The sequence below is a fragment of the Notechis scutatus genome, chromosome 3 (assembly GCF_049901735.1).
Source record: "Notechis scutatus isolate UNSWTSFEM ecotype Mainland chromosome 3, rNotScu1.2, whole genome shotgun sequence".
Lineage (NCBI taxonomy): Eukaryota > Metazoa > Chordata > Lepidosauria > Squamata > Elapidae > Notechis > Notechis scutatus.
Window position 1 is genome coordinate 1401921 of NC_142011.1, and position 26466 is coordinate 1428386.

At 48.1% G+C, this 26466-nt stretch overlaps 1 protein-coding gene across 1 annotated transcript in view; it reads left to right on the forward strand.

Moving 5' to 3' along the window:
• CTNNBL1 (catenin beta like 1) overlaps positions 1-26466 on the forward strand; it is a 111182-nt gene that overhangs the window by 65083 nt on the left and 19633 nt on the right.

The window sequence follows — 26466 nt, forward strand, 5'->3', positions numbered from 1 at the left end:
CTGGAATACTCTACCTGACTCCGTGGTTTCTTCCCCAAACCCCAAACACTTTAACCTTAGACTATCTACTATTGACCTCACCCCTTTCCTAAGAGGTCTGTAGGGGGCATGCATAAGCGCACCAATGTGCCTACCGTCCCTGTCCCATTGCTTCTTTTATTTTTCTTATATGTATCCATGTATTCATAACTATGTTTTTACTTATACTTATTATTTTGTAAGCAATTAACAAAAATAAATAAATATACAGTATATATATCCCTATCCAAATCAACTCTGAGCGGCTTACAGCATGATAAAATCAGGAATATAAAAAACAGCATAAATATTAAAATTAACAGGAACTGTCACAGGAACTAAAATGAAGAGGAACAGGGACCCAAATTAACTGGGAATCTTGCAGCAACTGACCCTTCCCGGCTGCCTCCAAAGCCTATTACGGGAATATTGAAAGACTAACTAGGCTGCAGGTGTAGATGGTGTATCTAGAGAAGCGCTAGTTGTATAGCTTCATTGAAAGGTTGGCTGGGCTGCAGGTGTAGACAGTGTATCTAGAGAAGGGCTACCGTGGGAACGTTAGCTCCTGTTAGGTATAACATTGATACCAAATATGGTTTGGGTGAATAAATATATAAAACTTAGATATCATGGTTTAAGTGCTTATCACTTTAAGCACAATGCAGCAGGCAATTAGCCGATTAAGGGTGCGGTTAGAAGTTACAATATAAGGAAGCATTAGAAGCTGGAAAGCTTACTGTGAGCTGGCTGTAACTGTGTGCTGCTGTTACTGTTACTGTGTGCTGCTGCGACTAACTGTGATTACTGACTGTGAGTGCTGTGACTGAACTGTTATTGTTTGCTACTGTTTGCTGATTTACTGCGAAATTCTACTGAATATCCAGCGTTTGTTTCTCTGGAGAGTGAAACCGGAGGAGGAGAAGATATCTTTATCGGCTGATAAAGATATTGCAAGGACTCTTAACTTGGACTTTACTAGTGAGTCTTACTGGATGGAAATACTGTGAATGACTTAATGGACTGAATGACAATGCTTAAACTCTAACTGGATTAAAAACTATTTAAACTACAAACAGTGTTTGTGTTCAGTGTGTGTATACTCTGGGGCCCTTCCACTCTCGTTTGGCTTCCTGGTTTGACTACTGCTGCAATACTCTTCTAGGGGTTAATTCCCAAACACTAACATTGGTTATGGGCCCAGCAGCATAGTCTAACTAACCAGGATATAGCAGAGAGAGTTGGTGTGAGTTGCACATTACTGTAATAACAAACTGTTTTAATTAGTTTAAAATAGTCAAAATATCTGAAGAGTAATGGCACAAGTAAATTTGTCACAACTGTCCATGATATCCAGGCTGGATGGAACAAACTATGTTTCATGGTCAATGAAATGTAGTTTACTTCTACGCAGAGAAGGTTTGTGGGACATTATAGCAAACCCACCAGATGTGAGTAGCTGGGATCCTGCTAATGATGATGATAACGAAAAGTTACAAGACTTTAAACTGAAGAATGAGCAGGCTTTATGCATCATAGGACTGACTCTCTGTGATCAGCAGCTTGTCCATATTCGTGGAGAAGAAAATGCTGCAAACTGCTGGGAGAACCTCAGGAAGATTTATGTTCGGGACAGTGTAGGAGCACATATAAATCTTACACGGAAGCTTTTTCGAACGCATCTTCAGAGGAATGGAGATATGTTAGTTCATTTAAACTGTATGAAGAGCATTTTTCAAGATTTGCAAGAAAAAGAGCTTATATTTAATGAACTGCAACAAGTCTACATAATATTATCTTCATTAGATCAAAGCTATGATGACTATGTGACTTCGTTAGAGGTATTGCCAAAGAAAGCCTCTCATTAACCGAGATTACAGGCAGGCTACTAGAAGAAGCCAGAAGAAGGCGTGAGCGTGACGAGCTGAGAGAAGATAAGAAAGAAGAGAAATTATCTTCAAAGCTTGAAAGAAACCAGATTAGCAAAGTAAAGCACCTGGAAGAAGAGAATTTATCTTCGACAGCATACACAATTAAAAAGTGTTTTAATTGTGGAGGCAGAGGACATTTGGCAAGATTCTGCAAAAAGATAAAAAGCCAGAATGTAAAAAAGCCAAAGAAAGCATTTGAACTAGCCACGTTTAGCAACTCTGATGTGAAGAATAATTTATGGGTGGTTGACAGTGGCGCATCCCACTGCATCACAAGAGATAAGACAAAATTTATAAAAATGTCTACAAGCTCTCAACATATATCTCTTGCTAACGGCTGGAAACTGAAAGCTAAAGGTCAAGGTTTTGCACGTTGTCCGTACATAAACCAGGATATAAAAATGTTGTATGTACCGCAACTAAAGTTTAATTTGCTTTCAGTAAGGGTATTAGATAAATTAGGTTATGTAATTACTTTTAAAGATAATAATTGCATAATTGAAAAAGATAACAAAAGGGTAACTGCAGCTTTAAATGGAACATTATATGTCTTAGATAATAGTAAGAAAGGGAGGCTCAGACTGTATTTAATAATATAAAGCCTCATGAAGAATGTATCCATTTATTGCATAGGCGTTTGGGGCATGTAAATTTTAAAATGCTAAAACGTACAGTTGAGTTATCTGAAGGAATAAGGTTAAAATCTTGTGATAAATATTTGCGTTGTAATGTTTGCTGTGAAGATAAGAGCAAAGTATTGCCTGCAAATAGGCTAAATGGTTTCAAAACAAAAGAACCTTTAGAAGTAGTATTTGCAGACATAATAGGTCCAAAGAAACCCAGTATGGGGGTGCTAGATATATACTGAGCATTATGGACCATTATTCTAGATATGGGTTTTGCTATTTAATGAAAAGCAAAACTGAAACATATCAACATTTTTCAATTGGCTTAGGTTTGCTGAAAGAAAGTCTAAGCGACAACTGATAACCCTGGTGACAGATAATGGCACGAATTTATTAATAATAAATTCCAGAACAGACTTAAGGTAGCTGGAATAGAGCATAAGAAGTCTGCTCCATACAGGCCAGAACATAACGCTTTTATTGAAAGAAGAGGCCAAACACTACAGGCAATGGTTAGAACAATGTTAAATGATTCTGGGTTACCTGATTCTTTGTGGGGGAGGCTACAATGTGTGCTAATAACATATTGAACAACGTTGTTAATACAACAACAGGTGAAATTCCATTTACCAGATGGCATGGCAGGAAACCTGATCTAAGTTACCTGCACACATTTGGTGCACCAGCATGGGTGCATATTCCTGCACAAATCAGAAAAAAGGGCAACATAGAGCTAAAAGATTTTTCTTTGTTGGTTATCAGGCAAACCATAGGGCATATAGATTTTGGGAGAAAGGCACATCTAAAGTGTTATGTAGTGCTAGTGCCCAATTTCTAGAACATGAAGGATGGGAGAAATTAGAACAGGATGCCAATAAAGATGTAATTATTGAATCCTATCGAAATCCCATTAGTTATCCCTGTAACTTTAAAAATAAAGTAAAGAGACAAATACAGGATGAAATAGTGCCCATAAAGGAAGAAACAGATTCAATAGCTGAACAGGATGAGGAAGATGAACAGGTAGTAGTTCAACAAAGTCCTCCTGTAAGCCCTGTAATTCCCAGAAGAACTACACGTGTATCTAGACCGCCTGATAGGTACCAGGCTAACACAGTGTGCCAGATTAATCAAGTTCCTAATTCTGTTGAAGAAATTAAAAAGTATCCTAATAAGGAAAAAGAAAAATGGTATGCAGCAATGAATAAGGAACTGAATTCATTAAGAGATATGAAGGTGTATGAAAATGCCAAATTACCTGTAGGAAAGAAATCCATTGGCTGCAAATGGATATTTAAGGTAAAAATAGATAAAGATGGTAATTTAATCCATAAGGCAAGGTTAGTAGCCCAAGGTTTTAGGCAGAATGCTAATGACTATGATGAGGTGTTTGCACCTAGTCTTAAGGCAGCAACCTTGAGGGCAGCTTTAGTGTGGGCAGCTAGTAAAAACTATATAGTTAACCATCTAGATGTGGAAACTGCTTACTTGCACGCCCCATTAAAACATATTATTTATATGAAAAAACCTGTTGGTATTAAAGTGAAAATAAGGATAATAATGATTGTTGGTTGTTAAAGAAAAGTCTCTATGGTCTAAAACAATCAGGCTATGAATGGAACCAGTATATTGTAAAGGAACTAGACAATATAGGATTTAAAGCTGGTTTAGCCGATCCATGTCTGTTTAAGAGGGAGACAAATGGGAAAGTATCATTATTATTACTATTCACAGATGACATTGCATTGATAACTGAAACTAATGATGAAGCAAATAAAATAATAGCATCATTAGGAAAGAGAATAAAGATCAAGCAATTAGGGGAGATAAAGAAGTATCTCGGTTTGAATATAAAGAAAACAAGGAAAGGTTTTAAGATATCTCAGGAAGATAAGATAAGCAAATTGCTAAAAGATTACAAGATGGAGCTTTGTAAGCCAGCTAAGACTCCAATGAGTCAGGAGTTTAGCAACACTGATGTACAAAGCCCTGAGTTTGATAAGGTGATTTATCAATCTTTAATTGGTAGTTTGAGTTATATTAGTAATTGGTCTAGACCAGATATATCGTACTCGTGAATCAGTTGGCTAGATTCAATTCTGCACCATGTGAAAGACACTGGATTGCAGCTAAAAGGATATTAAGATATCTTAAAAAGACAATGAATTATTCATTGTATTTAGAACCAAAGGGTGATTTAATTTTGAGTGCTTATGCAGATGCTAGTTTTGCATCAGAAAGAGACACTAGAAAGTCGACTTCAGGAACAGCCATAATGCTGGGTAATACATTAATAGGCTGGAAGTCAATTAGACAACAGCATATAAGTTTGTCTACTATGGAGGCAGAATTCTCCTGTTTATCATTGTTATGTACAGAATTAATAATGTATAAACAAATGTTAATTGATATAGGTATAACTGTAGATTATCCTATAATTATTCATGAAGATAATCAGGCAGCAATTCAAATGGCCACAAATATTGGTGTAAAAACAAGGAGCAAGCATACAGATCTAAGATACCTAAACGTGAGACAATCTGTAAGAAGTAAGATGATTCAGCTAGAGTACTGTATGTCGGAGGACAATTTAGCTGATAATTTTACTAAAGCCCAAGGTGCCAGTAAGCACCAGGAGAGTTGTGAAAAATATGGGATAAGATTGTAAAGGTATTATATATTTATTTCACCCAAAAGGGGAGTATGTTAGGTATAACATTGATACCAAATATGGTTTGGGTGAATAAATATATAAAACTTAGATATCATGGTTTAAGTGCTTATCACTTTAAGCACAATGCAGCAGGCAATTAGCCGATTAAGGGTGCGGTTAGAAGTTACAATATAAGGAAGCATTAGAAGCTGGAAAGCTTACTGTGAGCTGGCTGTAACTGTGTGCTGCTGTTACTGTTACTGTGTGCTGCTGCGACTAACTGTGATTACTGACTGTGAGTGCTGTGACTGAACTGTTATTGTTTGCTACTGTTTGCTGATTTACTGCGAAATTCTACTGAATATCCAGCGTTTGTTTCTCTGGAGAGTGAAACCGGAGGAGGAGAAGATATCTTTATCGGCTGATAAAGATATTGCAAGGACTCTTAACTTGGACTTTACTAGTGAGTCTTACTGGATGGAAATACTGTGAATGACTTAATGGACTGAATGACAATGCTTAAACTCTAACTGGATTAAAAACTATTTAAACTACAAACAGTGTTTGTGTTCAGTGTGTGTATACTCTGGGGCCCTTCCACTCTCGTTTGGCTTCCTGGTTTGACTACTGCTGCAATACTCTTCTAGGGGTTAATTCCCAAACACTAACAGCTCCCTTTAGCGCTGTAGTTGTACAGCTTGCTTGATGTGTTTCTGGACGACGCGTCCACACCTGGTGGCTGGAAGAAAGGTGTTGATTCTTTTCCTACACCGAGGAAAAGGCAGCAAGAGCGAAGGCAACAGTTGCAGGGGGATTCATTTGCTGAGATAAGGTATTTAGCAAATTTCCACCTGACAGTACAAAAAGTGACCAGGAACAAGATGTAGAAATGTTTGCTCTTCGGCAGGTCATTGAGAAGGATGGGAAAAGGGAGCAAGAGCCAGTGCATTGAGAGGATGCACACGATCAAGCGAACAACGGGATAATTTGCATCTTCAAAGAAATGGTTGGATCTGAGCGAAGGTGGCCTGAATTATTATGAAAGGGAGTTTTAAACAAAATAGGAAAGAAGGAAGGAGCATCAGTCTTTGAGGAGGGGCTGCCCCAGAGAGGAGGAGGAAGGGGGTCAAGCTATTCTCCAAAGCACCTTTGAAGGCCAGACAAGGAACAAGGGATGGAAACGGAACAAGGAGAGATTCCCACAAGCCTTCAGGCCCTACTTCTTCTACGGCTGGCAAGGCCTTCCTGATGGCCTCTGCAGCCAATAAGGGAGCTCTGGATTTGGCTATCAGGAAAGGCCTGCCGGCGGCAGAAGAAATGGGCCGGCAAGGCAGGTGTCGGGGTGTACGAGGCCTGGCTACACCTGTCCTAGTAGGGCAGCTCCACCCCTTCAAATCTGCACTGCAGCTTAATGTTTACCTGTCCACTCTGGAGTGGGTGGGGTCTGAATTAGGGCTTCTATTTGGGCTCACGGGTAAAAATCCAGCTAGGAATTACTTTCAGGTCGTATTTTCGGGGGAACGGGGTATTTTTTTTTTTTTTTTTTGGCTAAGGCTTTTTTTTCCTTTCTCTTTTCTCATTCTAATTAGCTAAACGTTGTTGCTGGAGAGCCCAGAGAGATAAGTTCTCATTTTCCCCCTTTATTCGCTTGTTTTAATTAGAGCAATTCTGCCGGTGCAGCCATTACCTTCCCTCCGAGTAGCCCCCCTTCCCCCCGAGGTCTCCCCTGTCTGTCTGCCCAGGGATCTCCTGTCACCTCCTGTGATTTATGGCTCCAGGAGGCCCTTTGCAACACCTCTCAGCCATCTCGGGGTTCGGCTCTTTGACCGGGGAATGGAAACCCGTCCCTGGGAAGGGCCTGACCTTTTTGATCAGGTTGCAAAGACAACGGAGCCCCCGGTTTTCCATTGGTAAGTGAGACAGTTGTCTTGCGCCACTTTGCGGCCTTTCTCGGCTCGGTCGTTAAGTGAATCGCCGTGGTTCATAACAACAGTCAGCAACCCGGTTGTTAAGTGATTCTGGCCTCTGCCTTGGTTTGGCTTGTCCGATGGTCGCGACGTTCCACCCAAAACCTTTCGCTCACAGGTAGTCCTCGGCTTACGACCGCAGTTCAGCCCCAGGTTTCCATGGCTCAGCGAGAGAGCTGCTAGGTGAGTTTCACCCCATTTTACGACCTTTCTCGCCCCAGCCGGTAAGCGAATCGCCTCAGTTTGTTAAAAGTGAGGAACGTGATCGTTCAGTGAAAATCTGGCCTTTCCATTGGCTCTGCTGGGCAGAAGGTCTCCAAAGGGGATCACTGCGACCGTCGTAAATACGAGTCAGTGGCCGAGCATCTGAATTTTGATCACGTGACCCACCAGGCAGCTGCAATGGTCGTAAGTGTGAGAAAGACACACTTACGTTCTTTTTCCAGTGCCGTTGTAACTTCAAACAGCCACTAAAGGAATGGTCGTAATTCAAGGACTGCCTGGATCTCCCTCGATCTCCAAAGAGAGACGTCCAGACTCAAAGAGTTCCGGTTTTTTTTATTCCCACTTCCATCCAAAGCGCAGGCATTCCTTGAGATACGACCACTCACTTAATGGCCATTCGAAATCCCAACAGAGCCTCCAAAAAGCTACTCCCAAGCTGTTGTTTTGCAGCTGCTGCTGCTGCTGTGCGCCCACCCCCCCCCCCGAAATCATTCGCGCTTACGACCGACCGCAGGGGTGGCTACAACGGTCCCCACCTGTCCAGTGGCATCCCTCCAGGTGTCAGCGTCCCAGCAACCCTCCTTTCCAGCCAATAACTCCAAGACAAACATCTTCTCAAAGATTGCTTTTGTCAGTCGGTGCTCCATTCAAAATCCAAGAAAGAAATACTTAGACTCCATAGATTAGAGGAAAGGATTCTTTTACTGAAAAACGAAGTGGTAGCATCAAATAGGATTCTGAATCTGAGAATTTAGGCGCGCAGATCACACATACAAAGTGATGGAGTTGTCCCCACCCCCCATAGTTCAAAAGATTCTTCCAATTAAAAGTTCTGAATATGATCATGTGGGCATCTTCAGGTGGTGATGAGGCCTCTGTCTGTTGACCTTGACATATTTTGATAAAAAGTTTGCAGCTGCGCAGAGAAAAGAAAGCTAAGCGAGAAATAGAAACCTAAAAGCAGGAATTTATACTCCCCCCCACTCCTCATTTATACAACACAAGAATGTAACACCTCCAGCTCTCTTCCCAGACCATATCCCCCCTCCTCCCCCCATTACTTATGGCAGCCAAAAGATGCAAAGCAGTAGATCTTGAAGGCTGACAGCTTTTACTAAGATAGTAACTGGCACATCTGTGGAATCCCGAATCTGAAAGTTTTCGGGCTCCCTTGCAATATTCAAAGCTACAAATCTACCCCCCTCTTGGCCGTCATCACATCGCATGGCCCAATCCCCATCCCGTCCCAAAGTAAGCTCCTCATTTCATCCTGCGCCACACTTAATGACCTTGGACTAACAAAAGAGTTTTATTTTGTCTACTTAGAGCTACTCAGTTGAATCCACACACCCCTCCCGCTTTCCCAGGCTACGTGGCAGCACCGGATCCCAATACGGCTTCCACAGCTGACACCAGGATCGCTCAGGCCTTGGGGCCCCGTCCCTCACCCGCCCGTCCATCACGGCTTGCTTCCCTGCTGAAGGTCTCCGGGCCTTCTCCCCTCGGGAAGGAAAGAGGTCAGCGAGGGGCCGCCATTTTCCTTGCGGTTCACCCAAGATCCCTTCTTTCGGCCATGCGTCCCACACCATTTGCCTGCCTTCGCGTGGTCTGCAAAAGCTTCCTGGCTCAAGCTCCCTTCATCGGCGGTCGTATCTCCAGGACTATCTGTGCGTCGTCGTTTTCCATTAAGGGCAGGCTGAGGTCTGCTTGCGGGGTGCAGGTGGCCTTTCTTTTCTCCCTCCCTCCTTCCTTTCTTCCATTCTCTCTCTCTCCCTCCCTTGCTCCCTCCCTCCTTCCTTCCTTTCTCTTTCTTCCTCTCCCCCTTCCTCCTTTCCATTCTTCCTTCCTCGATCCCTCTCTCCTTCCTTTCTTCCATTCTCTCTCCCTCCATTTCTCCCTCCTTCCTTTTGTCCTTCTTCCCTCCTTTCCATTCTTCCTCCCTCCCTCTCTTTCCTTTCTTCCATTCTTCCTCCATTGCTCCCTCCCTCTTTTCCATTTTTCCTTCCTCTCCTTCCTTCCATTCTTTCTCCTTCCTTTCTTCCTCCTTTCCATTCTTCCTCTCCTTCTTTTCTTCCATTCTTTCTCTCTCCCTCCCTTGCTCCCTCCTTCTTTCCTTTCTCTTTCTTCCTCTCCCCCTTCCTCCTTTCCATTCTTCCTTCCTCGGTCCCTCTCTCCTTCCTTTCTTCCATTCTCTTTCCCTCCATTGCTCCCTCCTTCCCTCTTTCCCATTCTTTCTCCCTCCTTCCTTTTTTCCTTCTTCCCTCCATTGCTCCCTCCCTCTTTTCCATTTTTCCTTCCTCTCCTTCCTTCCATTCTTTCTCCTTCCTTTCTTCCTCCCTCCTTTCCATTCTTCCTCCCCCTCTCCTTCTTTTCTTTCTCTGTTTCTTCCTCCCTCCCTCCCTCTTTTCATTCTCCCACCTGCCTCCCATCCATCCAACAGGAGAGGAAACACAACCCCCCAAAAATATTGGCCTCCGAGCCTCCCCCCACCTCCCGCTCCCCGCAATTCCAATTCTGTAGAACTCTAATGAATCTTTGATTTCAGATTATCTTCTTTGTTTTTTTCAAAAATAAACCTTGTTAAGGAATTGGGTCATAGGCGGGATATTACTAAGCAAAGTTAACTAAGCATTTTCAGAGGAAAAGTATGCAAGATTTATAATATATATTTATATATGTATATATGGATGTGCTAATAACCTTTTAATGTACATACTGCTTCCAGAGATCGGTTCCTGGGTGTTATGGACTGTGAAAGCAGAACCCATAAAAATAAAAGACATAAAATAAGGGCTACTAATTCCCCATTACGATCCCTTGGCTATCCGAGCAACCCAACATCCTGGAGTGCCCAGCCACCCACGGCTGCATGTCAAGAGACGGGCTGCTTTGGGGGCTCAGCTGCCCTGGGAGGGGAATGGGCAGCTACCCCCTGACCCTACTCCAAGGTTTCCCCCCCCTCCCTACCCCCATCATTGGTCCCTGGTGAGCTGGACCGGTTCTGACCAGCAGCTTTGTCAGCTACCGTTCTGCTCCCGCACCCAATAAGGGAGACCAGCTGAACTCTTTCTTGTGTTGAAACAAGGCTGAGCACGCAGTGACGATGTAGCCGGTGGCTGAGGCAGCATCCGTGTAGATGAGGAGGTGGGAGGGTGGATGGACGGATATGGTGGGATGGATGACAGGCAGAGAGACCGGTGGATGGGTTGTTGGTTGGATGGAGGGAGGGAGGGGGGAGGGAGGGAGGGAGGGATGGTAGACTCTTATTGGATGGATGGGTGGACGGGCGCATGGATGGTAGGTAGACTATTATCGGATGGATGGGTGGATGGTAAACCATTATCAGATGGAGGGATGGTAGACCATTATGGGAGGGAGGGATGAGAGTATTGAAGAGAGAAAGAGAGAAGAGGAGGAACATCCAGGCCCAGTGCTTGATGTGCAGAGGAGAGGAGAGCAGGGGAAACCTATGAGCCAGTCCTTGGGATGGAAAAGCCACTGCTGCTAGCGAAGCCCCACCCTGGCTCTGGGGATCAAAGCCAGGGGACAGAGATGGATAGATGTGGCAGGCAACTGATGTCTTTATCTCCTGGAGGGATGGACTTGTTTGCCCGCAGTGAGAGAGAAGCTGGGTCAGAACAGGCACCGCGGTGGAGGCGTCCCTTCGGACGGCGGCTTTGAGGGACCCCGAAGGACTTGATTTGGGTCGTGTTTCTCATCCGGGGAGACCAATGGCAGCCCTGAAGTTTCTCAAAATTGTTCCACATGGAGTCATTTGGGACCAAAGCTCCTTAAGAGCCTCCTAACATCAGGGCAGTTCGACAGTGGTAGGATCCACAGGTGGGCTCTCCTTCATTCTGGGCTGGATTAAATAGGTTTCCTGGGGTCGGATCCAGAAACCCGCCTGGTCCCCACCCCCAGGACAGATCCCCTCCGGTTGCTGTTCGGGGGTTTCAAACAGGGCTGCCATGTCGGGTTATTAGAATCATTCGTTTATATCTCTGGTTTTTCAAAGAGGCCCTCCCTCCTTCCCCTCCCCTCCCTCCTTTCCTTCCTTCCTTCCTTCCTTCCTTCCTTCCTTCCTTCCTTCCTTCCTTCCTTCCTTCCTTCCTTCCTTCCTTCCTTCCTTCCTTCCTTCCTTCCTTCCTTCCTTCCTTCCTTCCTTCCTTCCTTCCTTCCTTCCTTCCTTCCTTCCTTCCTTCCTTCCTTCCTCCATTCTTCCTCTTCCTTTTTGTCCCTTCCTTTCCATTCCTTCCTTTCTTCCTCCCTTCCTTCCTTCGGGGGTGAGGTTGTGTTTGTTTCAGACTGTTAAATAATTTAAATGCAAGTAGCTAAGAATGCGCCTAGTTGGGTTGCAGCCACAGCTTCCTGCTTCCAGCTCTCCTACGCCGGAGGAACAGTGTAGAGTTAATGAGTTGTGGAAACAGCCAGCCAAGTTCTCCTTCCTCCGTGAAGGACTTCCCGAAGCCCTCAAGCCTCTGTGCAAAGTGGGCAGGAAAGGGGTCGGGAATCTGGGGCCTGCCTCCGTGGCCCCTGGGGCCTGGCTGGGGTGCCCCACGGCGGAGTAGGGGCCTCTCTTCAGCCATCGCTTCTCCTCTGGGAGCGAGTATTGGGAGCCCCGTCTTTGGTTGGCCCAGGACAAGAGGCAGGATTGGAGAGGAGAGCCAGTTTGGGGTAGTGGCTAAGGTGCCAGCCTAGAAACGGGGAGACGGGGAGTTGTAGTCCTGCCTTAGGCAGGAAGGCCGGGTGGGTGAGTTGGGCCAATCACAAGAGGGGACGGTGAGTTCTACTCCTGCCTTAGGCACGAAAGCCAGCTGGGTGGCTTGGGGGGGGGAAATAGGAGGAGGAAGAAGTATGGAGTGTGTGTGTTTGCCACCTTGGATTGCTTAAAAAGTAAAACAAGTGGCATCAATATTTAAGAAGAGATTGGACAACTGTTGGTCTGGAGTGGTGTAGGGTTGGACTAGAAGACCTCCAAGGTCTCTTCCAACTCTGTTATTCTGTTATAAATACGTAGTGACAGGTAGGTAGGTAGGTAAGTAGGTAGGTAGGTAGATATGGGATGGGGTGGGATGGGATAATAGAGATAGAGAGACAGACAGACAGACAAATAGGCCGGCAGAGAGGGCAGCCGTCTCCTCCTCACCCCCTCCTCTTTTTCTCTGCAAACCCCCCTCCCTTCTAGCACTGATGGTGTTCCCTAGTTTGGGTCATGAAACGTCTGCAAAAGACCCACCCAGATGAGCCACCCACATTCTCCTTTCTCGGTACCACGGAGGGGTGCACAAAAACGCCAGTGACACCCCTGGGAGGGGCCAGTCTGGGTGACCTCCCTCTTCCAGCCCCCACCCCCACCCGAGACCCCCACTCCTTCTGCAGGAAGCCAGGCCTGCACGGGCAGGAGGAGAGAGAAGGGGGCTGCTCACCCTCCCCTCCCTTCTTCTCTGGCACAATAGGCTGGCCAGTTTTGCCTGGCGCACCCCCCCCCGTTTTAATTACCAGCCTGTTATCTTCTCTCGCAGCCCCAGGGTGGGTTACACACTTGCCTGGGCTTTGTGTCACTCGGTGATCTTGTTTGTGCAGACCGGAGATTGTTTACCTGATGCGGCTTCTGCAGCCCGGAGGAGGCCGACCCGGGTTCCACGGCTGGGTTGCCACAGCTGGAAAGAGAGCGACACCCCCCCCCCAATTCACCCAGGGAAAGCCGGGACTCTCGGGAGGGAGAGGCAGGAGAACCGCCCGCTTCCTCACCTCCTCCGGGGGCTGGAATTGCATCAGTGGCACCTAGACGGCCTCCTGGGAATCCTGCAACCCTAGGCCTGCAAGGGACCTTGGAGGTCTTCTAGTCCAACCCCATGAAAAGGGGACTTCATAGCATCTAGGACCAATGGTTGTCCAATCTTTTCTTGAAAACGTCCAGTTATGGAGCACCTAAGGTGGGACTAGAACTTCATGCCTAAGGCAGGACTAGAACTCACCGCTTCCTGGTGATTGGCCCAAAGCCACCCAGCTGCCTTTCATACTTAAGGCAGGACTAGAACTCCCCATCTCCTGGTGATTGGCCCAAAGCCACCCAGCGCATTCATGCCTAAGGCGGGACTAGAACTCCCAGTCTCCTGGTGATTGGCCCAAAGCCACCCAGCCGTCATTCATGCCTAAGGCGGGACTAGAACTCCCAGTCTCCTGGTGATTGGCCCAAAGCCACCCAGCTGCCTTTCATACTTAAGGCGGGACTAGAACTCCCCGTCTCCTGGTGATTGGCCCAAAGCCACCCAGCCGTCATTCATGCCTAAGGCGGGACTAGAACTCCCAGTCTCCTGGTGATTGGCCCAAAACCACCCAGCTGCCTTTCATAGTTAAGGCGGGACTAGAACTCCCCGTCTCCTGGTGATTGGCCCAAAGCCCCCAGCCGTCATTCATGCCTAAGGCGGGACTAGAACTCCCAGTCTCCCAATCTCCTGGTGAGCCACCCGGCTGTCTTTCAAAGAATTCTAAGACTGGAAGGTACCTTGGAGGTCTTCTAGTCCAACCCCATGTAAAAGGCAGGAAACCCTATACCATCATGGCTGCCCTTTTTTTCCCCCCCTTGGAGCAGCAGAGACCAGTTCTATGAAATTCGGGGCACCCACCTTCCTTCAGCAATTGGGGTGTGGGGGGGGGGCACCATTCCCAGATTTCTCGGGGCTTTCATTGACCAGTAAGCCTCATTTTCCTCTCCAGGCCCCTCTGCCTGAGCTAATTTCCACTAGGAAAGGAGAGCAGGATGCGAAATCAACCATATATGTACTCACAAGATCTGGGGTCCATTCTGTAATGAATATGAGAAGATTGCTGGAGGAGGAAGAGATAACCACAGATAATCAGAGCTGGAAGGGACCTTGTAGGTCATCTAGTCCAACCCACTGGCCAAGCGGGAGCCCCTGCACCATATCTGACCGATGGCAGTCCAGCCTCTTCTTGGAAGCCTCCAGGGATGAAGCTCCCACCGCTTTCGAGGGCAACTTTTGTTCCATGGGTTGATGGTTCTCCCTGTCAGAAAAATCTCTCCTTATTTCCAGGTTGAATCTCTCCTTGGTCAGTTCCCATCCATTGTTCCTTGTCTGGCCTTTGGGTGCTTTGGAACAGGAGTCTCCAACCTCAGGAACTTTAAGACCAACTCTGGGAGTTGAAGTCCACAAGTCTTAACGTTGGCAAGATTGGAGACCCCCGCTTTAGAAAATAGCAGATGCTTTAGAAAATATAAGAAAATACAGGAGGACTGCGGGGTCCTTGGTGCTCTCTGAACTTCTTGGTTTCCTTGCATGACCCAACTAGGGAACCTCATCAGAGGGTTTCTGGAGTAGGGAAGAAAGGAGAAGGAGGGAAGAGGAGGAGGAGGAGGAAGGCTGTGGTCAGTCTTGCAGACATTTCATGACCTAACTAAGTAACATCTTCAGGGCTATAAAGAAAGGGAGTTTTCAGAAAGGAGGAGGAGAACTGTGGGGTCCTTGGGGCTCTCTGAGCTTGGAAACGTCCTTGCAGACGTTTCATGACCCAGCTAGGGAACCTCATCAGTGCTTGGAAGGGGCTTGTAGGTACAGATGTGTGGGTTGAAAAACGGACCGGGCCTCCCTTTCTCCCAGAGCTGGGAAAAACGGAAGAGTGTGAAAATCAAGCACGATCCCAGATTTTTCTTTCCCGGGAACCAAACTTGCTGCAAAAGGCATAAATCCAACGGGCCCCCATCTACTCGACCCAGGGGGTTGGCAGAGTCCCTGTGCCCCCCGGGACCCCCTGCCTGCGCTGCCCCTCGATGCCAACTGCGTCGCTTGACGATCCAAAACCCCTCCCTGGGTTGGAAAAGAGCCCCCTCCAAGGCAAGTGGGTCCGTGCGGTTGTGCGGTTGTGCTCGGTGGATAAATATTTGCCAGGCGGGAGGCTAAAAGCGATTAAGTCGACTTTGATCTCGCCTCCCAGTCTCTGCCAGCTGTTTAAACACGCCACGCACTTCCTACATGGGCCTTCCAGCAGGCGCCTGTTTACGCAGAGCAGAAACTGTGTCTCTCCTCCTGTCGGTGCCTTGTCACAGTTGCCAGAGGCCTCCTGCCTCGTTGGGGAGGGTGGAGAAGGGGGCCTGGCACACGCTGGCGCTATTTCAGGGCTGCTCTCCTGACTTCCATGCACGGTGGGGTTGTGCCCCAGTTGATAATTCTGACCTGCGTCTGCTCTGCAGCCCCTGTCCACAAGTCAGCCTGTGAAAATGAGACTTTGTATATTTATTAATTATCAAATTGGGGCACCACAAGGTTCCGTCTTAGGCCCAGGACTCTTCAATCAATATCTTCATTAATGACTTAGAGGAGGGAATAGAAGGGGAACTGACCAAATTTGCAGATGATACTAAGCTGGCAGGAATAGCTGACACCCAAGAAGATAGGCTCAAGATCCAGAAGGGATCTTGACAAAATTAAGCACTGGGCCCTGTCCAGTAAAATGAAATTCAACGTAGAGAAGAGTAAAGTCTTACACTTAGGCAAGAAAAACCCAAAGGACACACATAGACTGGGTGAAACCAGGCTCAATAGCAGGAACTGGGAGAGGGATCTTGGAGTCTTAGTGGACAACCAGCTAAATAGGAGCCAGCCGTGTGCAGCAGCAGCCAAAAAAGCCAATGCAACCCTAAGTTGCATTAACAGAGGGATACAATCGAGATCAAGGGAGGTACTAATACTACTCTGTAAAGCCTTAGTAGGGCCACGCCTAGAGTACTGCGTCCAGTTTTGGTCACCACACTATAAAAAAGATGTTGAGACTCTAGGAAAAGTACAGAGAAGAGCAACCAGGATGATTAGGGGACTGGAGGCTAAAACATATGAAGAATGGAATTGCAGGAACTGGGTCTGGCTAGTCTAGGGAAGAGAAGGACCAGGGGAGACAGGAGAGCATCTTCCAATATTTGAGGGGCTGCCATAGAAAGGAGGGGGGGGTCAAGCTATTCTCCAAAGCACCTTTGAAGGCCAGACAAGGAATAATGGATGGAAACTGAACAAGGAGAGGTTTAACCTGGAAATAAGGAGAAACTGTCTGACAGCGAGGACAATTAACCAGTGGAACAGAAGTTGCCCCCAAAAGTTGTGGGAGCTTCATCCCTGGAGGCTTTCAAGAAGAGACTGGGCTGCCATCGGTCAGAAATGGCATGTAGGGTCTCCTGCTTGGGTGCGGGGTTGGACTAGATGACCTACAAGCTCCCTTCCAATTCTATTATCTGTTATTTGTAGCACCCACCTCGCCATTTGGGGTGACTTTCAGTGCTGCGGGCATGAATTGGAGATAGGAAAGGGTGCCAAGGCAGATGTAACAATATCAGCTGGTGCGAGTGTTTATTTCTGATTTATTTGCCGCCTGTCTCATAGAAAACAAAATGCTTCTTATGTTGGAGGGGGAAGAGTGTAGGGAGGAATTAGTCTGGAATCCTTGCGTAGCCACCAAGAGGAAAGCTGCTTGGGATGCCATTGGCCCTCCATTCGTCTGGCCCAGGTACATTCTGTAATTCTGTAAGGGTCTCCTGCTTGAAAATGGGGTTGGACTAGAAGACCTCCAGGGTCCCTTCCCACTCTCTTATTCTGTATTTTGCTCTCCCTGGCACCTGTGTGGAAGGTTTGGGATCAGCAACTTGCTGTCGTATTTTGCTTAAGGATTTTGAAGCCCTGCGGGAGCTGCTGAGGGGCCAGCCCTCCACAGTATTTCCCCCTCCACCCCCTCATTATGTGGGGAGGGGGGGGAGGATCTTCTGGGGGGGGTTTCTCTGGGAACTGCCCCCCAGCAGGCTTTCCACCCCAGGAACAGGGAGTATTAAGGCTTATGATTCCCTTGCTAATGTTTCTCTATAAAACAGATTTGCATGCTTATTTCTATAAATCTGCATTGATTTCTCCCTCTTAAACCTATATCAGTAATTTTTATCTGTAATCCTGCAGCCTGTTCCCATAAATGTATGCTTATTAAGTGTACTTAGCAAATCTACTTAGGAATTACATACTTAATGCATATCAGTAATGCTCCCTGCATCTGAGGAAGGGAGCTGGAACTCATGAAAGCCTCGGCCCAATTACAATAATAATAACCAGACAACCTGTGCCCTCGGGGGACTTCAGCTGCATTTCCTCACCTGAAAATGGGGGGGAGGATGACCACAGGTGGGCAAAAAAGCAGCCTGAGGGACCCCCACCATCCTCCCAGCTTCCTCACTTGAGTTTCTCTGGGGGAAACTGGCAGGGAGCATTCCCTCCTTTCCCCCTCCCTTCCTCCCCTCCCTCCCTTCCCCCCTCCCTCCCTTCCTTCCACCCCTCCCTCTTCCCTCCTTCCTTCCTTCCTTCCTTCCTTCCTTCCTTCCTTCCTTCCTTCCTTCCTTCCTTCCTTCCTTCCTTCCTTCCTTCCTTCCTTCCACCCCCTTCTAGCAATGGTAATATTCCTAGTTATTTAATGAAATGTCTGCAAGAAAACAACCAAGCTTCAGAGAGCTCCAAGTACCCCATAGTCCCTTTCCTTCCTTCCTTCCTTCCCTTCCTTCCTTCCTTCCTTCCTTCCTTCCTTCCTTCCTTCCTTCCTTCCTTCCTTCCTTCCTTCCTTCCTTCCTTCCTTCCTTCCTTCCTTCCTCTCCTCCCCTCCCTCCCTCCCTCCCCTCCCTCCTTTCCTTCCTTCCTTCCTTCCTCCCTCCCCCCTCCCCCCTCCCTCCCCTCCCCTCCCTCCCTCTCTTCCTTCCTTCCTTCCTTCCTTCCTCTTCCTTCCTTTTTGTCCCTCCCTCCTTTCCATTCTTCCTTCCTTTCTTCCTCCCTCTCTCCTTCCTTCCTTGCATTTTCTTTCCTTCTTTCCTACCTACGTATCCTTACCCCCTGCCCTCTTCTCCCTTCCCTTCCCTTCCGGCAGGTAAGTGGCCTGCTCCCTTGGTAGGGAAGGAAGTGAGGGATTGCAAGAGTGGCTGGGAAACTGTCACAGACCATTGAGAGTGAAGATCATGTGACCAAAGCAGCAGCAGCGCAGCCGCTGCAGCCGCCGATAGCACAGGAAGCAGCCACAACTTCCCCAAATTTCTCTCTCTTGGGAATCACTGGAAGCTGCCCCCTTTCCCTCCCTGCCCCAGCCGGAAGGTTTTCACCCCCTCCCCTTTGCCTGCCCTCCCTTCTTGCTCTCTTCTTCCTGCTCATGGCACAGTAGGTCAGCTTTGGAAGCCATATTAACCCCAGAAACTTCCACGCTGCCCCATTCCTGTGCCTGGGAAATTAGGAGAGGGGGGGGAGATTTTTAGAGTGTTGATAGTTAGACCTCCTAGCATTTTCCTTTTCGGTCCAGGTCATGTGATTCCTGCCCCTGGAGGAGGAGAGGTTGAAGGGGTGCCTCCAGTTGGGACGGTGGGTGATGGGACCATGGGATGGAGGGATGGATGGGTGCAGGGGTTGGGTTTTGGACTTTGGATTTGGGGGGTTCTCAGATGTGCCAGTAGAACTTTTCCAATCCGAGGAAACTTTTGAGAAAATGCCTGTCTCGGAGTTTTTATTTTATTTTTATTTATTTATTTATTTGTCAAGCAAGTATTAGATAACAGGTATAAGTCTAAACATGGTTATGAATACATGAAATGGAAATGAATACAAAGAAACAGTAGGACAGGGACGGTAGGCACGATTGGTGCGCTTATGCACGCCCCCTACAGGCCTCTTAGGAAAGGGGTGAGGTCAACAGTAGACAGTCTAAGGTTAAAGTTTTTGGGGTTTGGGGAAGAAACCACAGAGTCGGGTAGAGTATTCCAGACATTGACCACTCTATTGCTGAAGTCGTATTTCCTGCAATCAAGTTTGGTGCGGTTGAGTTTGTAGCTATTGTGTGCTTTTGTGTTGTTATGGTTGAAGCTGAAGTATTCATTGACAGGTAAGTCATTGCAATGTATGATTTTATAAACTATATTTAGATGAGACCGGAGGGGGCATAGTTCTAGGTTTTCTAGGTCTAGAATTTCGAGTCTGGTGGCCTAAGGTCTTCTGCAACGAGTAGAGGAGTGGAGAACTCTTCTTGTGAATTGGGACCTGGTTCTGCTGGAACGCTGACAGCTGCCGCTGGTGGGCTGGCCACAGATGGCTTCCTTGCTGCTCCTGGGGGATTTCTGGGAGCCTGGGTTGGTCAGCACCCCCCCCCCCGGTTTTTCCCGAGCCTTATGGGCATCTGCTCTGCTCTGGTGCAGCTCCCCTGTCCTCCTGCCTCCTCTTGCCTTCTCCTCCCTCCATAGTGGGAGCATCATTGGTTGCCTTCAGGGCGAGGCTCAGGCAGTTCAAGAGGGAGGGTGCTGGATGCCTCTCCTCCCCCTCCCTTCCTCCTCCCCCCCCCTCCCCTCAGGGTGGTGTCCTTGTCACTGCGGAGGAGCAGCTGCAGGGCCAGACCGGGCTGGAGGGGGGGGATCAATTGTCCAATCCAGAGGAACAATGGAGAAGCCCCCTCCTCCCTCCCGGCCTCCACTGACTTCCGAGCTTGGCTGGCAGAGACAGGCGGACTTCTTCGGGGAGAAGCCTTGAACCCTTGTCTCCCCGTGTGCAAAATCCCTGACACTTCCAAGGTGTTCAGAATTGCGCCCCGGCTCAGAGCCTTCCCGACGTGTAATGAATCAAGGTGTCAGGCAGCTTGAATGAAATGAAATTGTTAATTGCTCGGCTTCTCCACTTTTGAGTGATGGAAAGAGGAGGTTTTGGGGGGGGGGGAGCTCAGAGACAAGGCAGCCAGCGGCCTGGCTTCGGCAGGGGGGGTGGAGAGACAGATAACAAGAATTGGAAGGGACCCTGGAGGTCTTCTAGTCTAACCCCCTGCTTGGGCAGGTAAGCAACCCCTAGACCACTCCAGACAGAGGGCGGTCCAGTCTCTTCATGAAAACTTCCAGTGATGGAGCAGCCATAATCTCTGGAGGCAAGTCGTTCCGTTGATGGTTCTCAATGTTAGGAAATTCCTCCTTAGTTCTAACAGAATAACAGAGCTGGAGGGGGCCTTGGAGGTCGTCTAGTCCAGCCCCCTGCAACTTCCCTTCCACGGGGGAATTGTTCCCATTGTCAGGAAGTTTCTCCTTAGTTCTAGGTTGCTTCTCTCCTTGGTTGGATCCCATCCGTTTTGCTTCTTATGCTAAATGCTAAATTATGGGGATCCCCCTCTCGATAAAAATGAACCGCACAGATAGTCCTCAACTTATAGCAGTTCACTTAGTGACGGTCTGAAGTTGTCAGAATATATTCACGAACTGGAATAGAGCAGGGTAACAAGGTCAGCCAATGAATAGGCAGAGCAACTAAGTCAGCCAATGAGGACTGTTTGGAAACTGAAAGTGGAAGGAGCCTGGGCGTGGCTCTATATTACACTCTGCACCTCTGAAGCTCTGTTGAGCTCTGAGTCTGTCTGTTGAAAATGAAACTAACCTGCTTGCTTGTTGAGAACTAGAGCTCTGCTCTGAACCTGTAACATGTCGGCTTCTGTTTACGTTTGCTCCATGCTGGAGAAATCTACAACTGGTGTTGTAAAGTTTGCTTTATGTGTTTATAAAGAAGTTAAATGAAGCCTCAGCCATCTGTGTTTCCTTTTCTGGCGCTGAATTGACGCTGTAATACTCTGAACAGAAGTTACAACAGCACGGGAAAAAGCGACTCACAATTGTTTTTCACACTTACGACCATCGAAACATCCCTGCAGCCGCGGGATCCAAATTCAGATGTTCAGCAACGGACTCGCACTTACGGCAGTTGCAGTGTCCCGGAGCCATGCGTTCCTCCTTTTGTGACCTCCTGACGAGCAACGGGGGAAGCCAGGTTGACTTAACAGCTGTGTGATTCGCTTAACAACTTGCAGCCGTTTGCTCTACAACCGTAGCAAGAAAGTTTGTAATACTGGGGCAAAAACTCGCTTTGCAAAACTGTTCTCGCTTAGCGATGGAAATTTGAGGCTCAATGGCGGTCGTAAGTCGAGCACTCCCGGTAAATAGTTCGTCCCTCCGGATTCTCCGAAGCCCCCCCTTTTCCCCCCCTCCCTGCTACAAGAAGTGAAACATCTTTGCAAGCTTGTCATCTGGTCAGCATTTTACACCGGAGATGAATTTGTAGCGACAAGGAAGAAAAAGAGCAAGCGAGTTTATTCAATTAATCAGACGTGCGTAGCGCCTTGCAATATGTATTGGCGTCACGGAGGAGCAAAGATCCAGGGGGGGACGAAACTCTCTCATCAGCAGAAAAACCCGGGATGGAAAAACGAGAGTTTCTTTAAAACAGCCTCTGCTCTTCCAGGGCCCCCTGGAAAGGAGCGTCCATCTTTGGAGTTTGGGAAGGAAGCGAGGGCTTTTGGAGAACCTGCGGGGATTTATTTATTTTTTTAAAAAATGATTATTAAATTTATATGTCGCCATTCAAGGCACCTCTGAGCAGCTTACGGTGTCAGCACGATGTAAAAAAGGACTTCGAGACTCTCAAAAGAGTGCAGAGAAGAGAAACGAAGATGATTTAAGCGACTGGAGGATGAAACATTCAAAGAACGGTTGCAGGAACTGGGCCTGGCTAGTCTAGGGAAGAGAAGGGACTTGGGGTGACAGGATAGCATCTGAGGGGCTGCCCCAAAGAAGAGGGAGTCAACCGAGGCATAGAATCCAGACCACTGGAAGGGTTAATACCACTTTATGATGCTTTAGAAAGGCCACACTTGGAATCCGGCATCCAGTTTTGGTCGCCACGATATAAAAAAAAAGAGACTGAGACTCTGGAAAGAGTGCAGAGAGGAGCAACTAAAGATGAAAGGCCTGGAGGAGAAAATAGAAGAAGAACGGTGGCAGGAAAGGAGGTATCTCCCATAGTTCAACTTCAAGACTTCTCTCTAGGACAGGGGTGTCCAACCTTGGCAACTTTAAGACTTGTGGACTTCAACTCCCAGAATTCCTCAGCCAGCTGGCTGAGGAATTCTGGGAGTTGAAGTCCACAAGTCTTAAAGTTGCCAAGGTTGGACACCCCTGCTCTAGGATGTTTCCCCCTTCAATAGTTCTGATTCTATTCAGGAAGTGAGAATATGGTATTTAGGGCTTCATGCCTGAGCAGAGGTTGGACTAGAAGACAAGCGAGATCAAGGGAGGGACTAACACCACTCTGTAAAGCCTTAGTAAGGCCCCACCTAGAGTCCTGCATGCAGTTTTGGTCCCCACACTATAAAAAAGATGCTGAGACTCTAGAAAGAGTGCAGAGAAGAGCAACCAGGATGATGAGGGGATGATTGGAGGCTAAAACATAGGATGAACGGTTGCAGGAACTGGGCCTGGCTAGTCTAGGGAAGAGAAGGACCAGGGGAGACAGGAGAGCAGCCTTCCAATATTTGAGGGGCTGCCCCAGAGAGGAGGAGGAAGGACTCAAGCTATTCTCCAAAGCACCTTTGAAGGTCAGACAAGTAACAATGGATGGAAATTGAACAAGGAGAGATTCAACCTGGAAATAAGGAGAAACTTTCTGACTGTGAGAACAATCAACCCATGGAACAGAAGTTGCCTTTAGAAGTTGTGGGAGCGCCATCCCTTGAGGCTTTCAAGAAGAGATTGGACTGCCATTTGTCAGAAATGGTGCAGGGTCTCCCGCTTGGGCGGGGGGTTGGACTAGATGACCTACAAGGTCCCTTCCAACTCTGTTATTATTCTGTTAATTCTGTCACGTTGGAGCTGTGGGGAGCATGAGGCTGGCAGGTCTCTTTGGATCCGCAAGGCCTTCCTGGCGCCTGCCAGAGGGCCTGTTGCCAACTTTGGTGCCGCACGGCAGACCTTTGGCAGAAGGCGGCTTTATCTGCTTCACACAGGGTGACTTTTGTGTTCTCCGCGTGCCAAGCATCGCTTTGCTTACTGCCAGGGGGAGAGGCCGGGCATTGCGGGGAAGGGGCACGCACAACGAGGGGGGGAGGGGGAGGGTCTCGCATCCAGTCCTGGTCGCCACCATATAAAAAAAGAGGTTGAGACTCTTAATAAGGGTGCAGAGAAGAGCAATGGAGGCGATAATAGGAACAGAAGAGCACAGGACCGAATAGAGATGAGATTGGAATAGAGGAGAGGAGAGGATAGATAATAGGGATAGGACAGAACAGAATAGAAATTGGGGTGAAGGGGTGGGGAGGGGGAAGGGCCAGGCCAGGAGGGGAGAGATCCTTTTCCTTGCTGGCAAGCAGGTGTGGCTGACGGGAACCGCCCTTCCTCCCAGGGAGCCCACGATCACCTGGCAGGCAGGGCCAAGGAAAGCTGCACCGTGAAACCCCTCCTGCCACCCTGGCCCAGAAGAAGCGGGGAAGTGGGGCACCGGGTGCCAGTTGGCATGGAGGGCACGGAGCCCAGCGTCTGCCTTGGCCTGCTGCCTCCTCAGTGCTTGTTAAGAGAAATCCCTCCCCTCCCCTCCTCTCTCTTTCTAAGCTTTCCTTCCCTCCCTCCCTCCCTCTTTATCCTTCCTTCCCTCAATCTCTCCCTCTTTATCCTTCCCTCCCACCCTCCCTCTATCTATCTTTCCTTCCTTCCCTCCCTCTTTATCCTTCCCTCCCTCCCACCCTCCCTCTATCTTTCCTTCCTTCCCTCTTTATCCTTCCCTCCCTCCCACCCTCCCTCTATCTATCCTTCCTTCCCTCCCTCTTTATCCTTCCCCTCCCTCTCACCCTCCCTCTATCTTTCCTTCCTTCCCTCCTCTTTATCCTTCCCTCCCTCCCACCCTCCCTCTCTTTCCTTCCTTCGATCCCTCTTTATCCTTCCTTCCTTCCCTCCCTCCCTCTTTATCCTTCCCTCCCACCCTCCCTCTATCTTTCCTTCCTTCCCTCCCTCTTTATCCTTCCTTCCCTCCTCTTTATCTTCCCTCCCGCCCTCCCTCTATCTTTCCTTCCTTCCCTCCCTCTTTATCCTTCCCTCCCACCTTCCCTCTATCTATCTTTCCTTCCCTCCCTCCCTCTATCTATCCTTCCTTCCCTCCCTCTTTTTCCTACCTTTCTTCCCACCTTCCCTCCCTCCCTCCCTCTTACTGCCCTGCCTGCAAAAACCCTCAGCGTCTTTCTCAGGATAGGTGGTGGGTGGTGCTTTTCAGGCGCTGTTTGTTGACCTCCCCCCACAACAACCTTCCGTGGTTGTCTCCCCTCCCTGCTGGGCCAATGCCCTGTCGAGGAAGAAGAGCCGCAGCGTTGGGGGGAGGGCAGCCGAAAAGCGAGGGGGCTCGGGGAAGAACTGACCCGGTGGCCAGACATGAAAGGAGGAATTTTTGGTATTCTGCTTTACAACCAGTGGAGTCGAGATCAATCCGGTGAATGGAGCCTCTCCAGCCCTGCCTGCATCCCAGAATCCCAGAGCAGGGGGTTGGACTAGAAGACCTCTGGGGTCCCTTCCCACCCTTGCTTTTCTGTAATTCTTTCCATCGCAAGGAGGAAATTGGGCAGCTGGCATTTTCCCGTTGAACTATGGCCCATCCTGACCCCTCGGGCAGGGCAGCCAAGCCACTCAGGAGCCCCCTGCCCACCCCGTCCGTCCATCGCAGGGGCAGAAAAGCGGCTGCCCCCACCGGCTTTTCTGGCTGCTGGAGGGCCACCCACCCACCCCACCCCGCAAAAAAATCCCCTTTTTGCTGCCTAAATCCCGGCACGGGGCTTTGTCTCTGGCAGCGATTCCTTCCTTCCTTCCCACCTCCGGCCTGTTTCTCAGCCTGAAACCTTCACTGTGAATCGAACACAATAAATGAACCTCTGGAAAGCGTCTCTCTCCCTTCCGGGAAGGCAGGAGAGGCCATGAGGCTGCCCAGAGATCCTCCCTCCCTCCCCCTGGCTCCCTTCGGGCCCCCTTCTTCCCCCCACCCTCACCCCCATGGATCTAAAGGGGTCCCTCCAAGGATCCAGGGGAGGAGAACAGAGGATTTGGGGTGGGCTTGTCGGTCAGGGTCTGCCAAGGCAAGCCTTTTGGGTGGGGGGAGGGGGTGTCTTTAGCCAGCCAGTTCCCCCTCCTCTTCCAGAGCTTCTGTGCCACGGAGGTCTTGGCCTGGGGGAAAGGAAATAACAGAAGGACAAGGTTGGAAGGGGTCTTGGAGGTCATCTAGTCCAGCCTTCTGCTCAAGCCAATCTCTTCTTAAACACCTCCAGTGATGGAGCAACCACCACTCTTTGTGGCAAGCCGTTCCACTGATTAATTGTCCTCCCTGTCAGAGAATATCTCCTTATTTCCAGGTTGAATCTCTCCCTGATCAGTTTCCATCCATTATTATTCCTTCTCTGGCCTTCGGGGGCTTTGGAGAATAGCTTGTCCCACCTCCACACCCTCCATGGCCCCAACATGTTCACAAAAGTCACTCGAAGACCACAACAGACAGAATGAACAGAATATTAATAGATGAACAGAGTTGGAAGGGACCTTGTAGGTCATCTAATCCAGCCCCCTGCCCAAGCACAAGACCTGACACCATTTCTGACAGAGGCCAGTCCAGTCCTGCGTTCTCCGGTTGTCCTGGTTGTCCCAAAGGTGCTTTTTTTTAAAAAAGAGGCAAGTGCTTGTTTTTTCGTTTGAAGACATTTCACTCCTCCTCCAAGAAGCTTCTTGAGCTCTGACTGGATGGTGACAAATGGAAGGATTTATAGTCCTTGCAGACCGTTGCAGATCAACCCTTCCCTTCCCCCCTCATCCAGTCAGAGCAGAAGAAGCTTCTTGGATGAGAAGGGAAACGCCTTCCAAGAAAACAAAAAACAAAAAACAGAAAGTCCAGTTGCCTCTTGGGAAAAAACAGCATCTTTGGGACAACTTTGACCTGGAAGACAGAGAATCTCTACAGGCTTTTATCTGGATGTTACTTTTATATCTTCTCTATGAGAAAAAGGCGGTTTTTAAATTGGATATGTACATACTGTATATATGGAGAGTAAATGTGATAATAATCACAAAAACAACTGGAGACGGTGAACAATATGGAAGAGCTGCATTGTTGTTGTTGTTATTATTATTATTATTATTATTATTATTATTATTATTATTATTATTATTATTATTATTATTATTTAGCTTTTGCAAAAGGGAATTC